The following is a 4,137-nucleotide window of genomic DNA, read 5'->3' on the forward strand; positions in this document are numbered from 1 at the left end:
TAAATGTCTTTCTCCAAAGCTGTTTCACAGAGGAAGACTGCACTGTAGTTCCTTCTCTAGATTATCGCGCAGATGATAAAATGGTAGATCTCGAAATAGACGACAGAGATGTACTGTATGTCTCTAGAAGAGCGTAGCGTTCCGAAGCATTGCAAAAGGGCACAGGTCATCCTCGTTTTCAAGAATGGACGTCGAACAGATGTGCAGAACTATAGACCTATATCTCTAACGTCGATCAGTTGTAGAATTTCGGAACAGGTATTATGTTCGAGTATAATGACTTTTCTGGAGACTAGAAATCTACTCTGTAGGAACCAGCACGGGTTTCGAAAAAGACGATCGTGTGAAATCCAGCTCGCGCTATTCGTTCACGAGACTCAGAGGGCCATAGACACGGGTTCCCAGGTAGATGCCGTGTTTCTTGACTTCCGCAAGGCGTTCGATACAGTTCCCCACAGTCGTTTAATGAACAAAGTACGAGCATATGGACTATCAGACCAATTGTGTCATTGGATTGAAGAGTTCCTAGATAACAGAGCGCAGCATGACATTCTCAATGGAGAGAAGTCTTCCGAAGTAAGAGTGATTTCAGGTGTGCCGCAGGGGAGTGTCGTAGGACCGTTGCTATTCACAATATACATAAACGACCTTGTGGATGACATCGGAAGTTCACTGAGGCTTTGTCCGGATGATACCGTGGTATATCGAGAGGTTCTAACAATGGAAAATTGTACTGAAATGCAGGAGGATCTGCAGCGAATTGACGCATGGTGCAGGGAATGGCAACTGAATTTCAATGTAGACAAGTGTAATGTGCTGTGAATACATAGAAAGATAGATCCCTTATCAAAATGGTTCAAATGGCTCTGAGCACTATGGGACTCAACTGCTGAGGTCATTAGTCCCCTAGAACTTAGAACTAGTTAAACCTAACTAACCTAAGGACATCACAAACATCCATGCCCGAGGCAGGATTCGAACCTGCGACCGTAGCGGTCTTGCGGTTCCAGACTGCAGCGCCTTTAACCGCACGGCCACTTCGGCCGGCTGATCCCTTATCATTTAGCTACAATAAAGCAGGTCAGCAACTGGGAGCAGTTAATTCCATAAATTATCTGAGAGTAGGCATTAGGAGTGATTTAAAATGGAATGATCATATAAAGTTGATCGTCTGTAAATCAGATGTCAGACTGAGATTCATTGGAAGAATCCTAAGGAAATGCAATCCGAAAACCAAGGAAGTAGGTTACTGTACGCTTATTCGCCCACTGCTTGAATATTGCTCATCAGTATGGGATCCGTACCAGATAGGGTTGATAGAAGAGATAGAGAAGATCCAACGGAGAGCAGCGTGCTTCGTTACAGGATCATTTAGTAATGGCGAAAGCGTTACGGAGATGATAGATAAACTCCAGTGGAAGAGTCTGCAGGAGAGACGCTCAGTAGCTCGTTACAGGCTTTTTTTTTTTGAAGTTTTGGGAACATACCTTCATCGAGGAGTCAAGCAGTATATTGCTCCCTCCTACGTATATCTCGCGAAGAGACCATGAGGATAAAATCAGAGAGATTAGAGCCCAGACAGAGGCATACCGACAATCCTTCTTTCCACGAACAATACGAGACTGGAATAGAAGGGAGAACCGATAGAGGTACTCAAGGTACCCTCCGCCACACACCGTCAGGTGGCTTGCGGAGTATGGATGCAGATGTAGATGTAGATGTCAATTGTCTGCAGGCGTTTTTGAGCAGCCTCGAAGAATCAAATAGTGAGCAGCTGGTTTGAGACGGGTTACCGTATTTTACGGGCTGTAATACGCATTTCGTTTTCCTCGAAAAATTGGCTGCAACATACAGGTGCGTCTTATACTCGAAGGCCGGTCGCCGTGGCCGAGGGGTTCTAGGCGCTTCAGTCTGAAACCGCGCTGCTCCTACGGTCGCAGGTTCGAATCTTGCCTCGGGCGTAGATGTGTGATGTCCTTAGGTTAGTTAGGTTTAAGTAGTTCTAAGTCTAGGGGACTGATGACCTCAGATGTTAAGTCCCATAGTGCTTAGAGCCATTTCAACCATTTATACTCGGAACTGACATAGAAATTTCCAGTGTTTGTTTAGAATTTTCCGCCAGTCTTAAAAATGACCGTGTGTTAGACGCCGCGGGGAAGTTGCGTGCATGTGGCAACATTGTATTCAGCTGGCAGCAGCGGTGTGGCGATGCGACGAACGTGAGTGGCGGGGATTCACCAGCTCGATAACCCTGTCTCCATCCTGGCCCACCATCACAAGTCCAGAATACTGTCTTCTCCATGATGCGTCATTGCATTCTGTGGTGCCAGTGAACTTGAATGGAAGGTGATTTGTGTTATTGGTAACAGTACAACATTTTTGTCAGTAGCTACTTTCATAAGGAAGGAAAAAGGTATTCAAATGTTGCGGGCTCCAAATTAAAGTAATAGCACATGCAAAAGAATACGGAAACAGACCAGCTTACAGTGAGCGGCATTTCGCCCCCCCCCCCCCCCCCCTCCAGTGACAGAAAAAAAGTATTCGCGATTGGCGGACTAGTGACGAAGAACTGAAAAAAACTGAAGGAGTCTAAATATACTGACAAATGAATGCAAAATGGCCAAAACCAGAAGATGATTTTAATTGATTTTAAGGGTCAGTTTGATTTTATAAGCCCAGAACTTTTTTTAGTCTGGCTTTGATATCTGATAATAAAAGTGGTAAAAATATTATTTTTTTAAAAATTGTTGAAAAATTGAGGTTTTCCTGGTAATCAGTAGTCTGTAAACTACGATATCCTGTTTAACTACCCCATGTCACACACGCGAGCCGTCTTGCTCACTCCTTATTTTCTGATCTGACATGTAATTAAATTATTAAAGTTTTCTACGGCCGTGAGAAGAGAGGGAACGAGTCCGGACAGGGGCGGTGGCAAAGGAGGGAGGGGCGCTAAAGGGGATATAGTCCCCCTTTCCCCCCCCCCCAAAGGAGTATCATATTACGCTCAATAAAATGACTTCAGAAATCAGTGAATATATTACTTCCACAGATTCAATCATTCTTTTTTTTTATAATTATATAGCAACATAGGCTGCAATGTGTTACATTTCTAACACATTTTAACAAAAGAATAAAAGCAGCAAGCAGTTTACTATCTAAACCAATTAATATCATTCAATTTAAAATGGGCGTCTTACTATTTATTAATATACACTGGATGTATATTAATGAAACGAGAGCTGAAACTATGAAAGGAAAAGTGGGTTGAAGAAAGTAAAAGACCTGAAACAGCAACTGAAGCCTTGAAGAACTGTGACTATCAGTTTCTCCCAAATGTATATGTTTTACTTCAAATATTTGGGACTATTCCTGTCATCACAAGCACTCCGGAACAAGGCTTCTCTACTTTGAGACGAATAAAAATTTATTTGCTTAACACAACGGGGCAAGTGACACTAAATGGATTGGCTCTTGCAAATATCCATAAAGAAATAGATATGGACACTGAAAATATCGTTGACAAATTCAGTAAAAAGAAACACAGACGAGTGAGCATGACACATTGTGCAGAAGACGGAAATAAGCATTCAATTTTTTTAGAGGATTTTTTTATAATCATGTCAAGTTCAGGTTTTTACATTCATGTCATCATCTGTATCCAGAAAATTAATGAAAACTTATTTGTTGTAAGTTTACCTTCTTATGGTTTATGTAATTTACAAAATCTCCCACGTTTAGATAAGTTCTTTTTTTTTTACTCTGAACTTCAAAACAGTTCCCAAAAACTACTTCAAGCAACACCAAATTTTACCAATTTGTCGGTGGAGCACCCCAACTCTCCTTTTGTTAAGCGATTTTCCATTCTCCCAAACACCCTCTCTCCTTCCCCCCATTAGCAGCCGCTGTCCGACTTCTAGAATCGCCCCTAGTCCGGAACACACTGCACCAGAGTCATCTACAACGACGACCAGAGCTTTCAATGTCCGGTGTTACACAGCCTAATGGTAAACATGGAAACGGAAGTAATATATATATGAAAACCTAATTTTGTACCTAGACATCTGGCAACGGTTCTTACTATTTCGAAATACCATGAGATGACCCTTCTAGCTAAAATTCCCCATGGTGTTACATGCA

Source organism: Schistocerca piceifrons, chromosome 10, assembly GCF_021461385.2.
Source record: "Schistocerca piceifrons isolate TAMUIC-IGC-003096 chromosome 10, iqSchPice1.1, whole genome shotgun sequence".
Taxonomy (NCBI): domain Eukaryota; kingdom Metazoa; phylum Arthropoda; class Insecta; order Orthoptera; family Acrididae; genus Schistocerca; species Schistocerca piceifrons.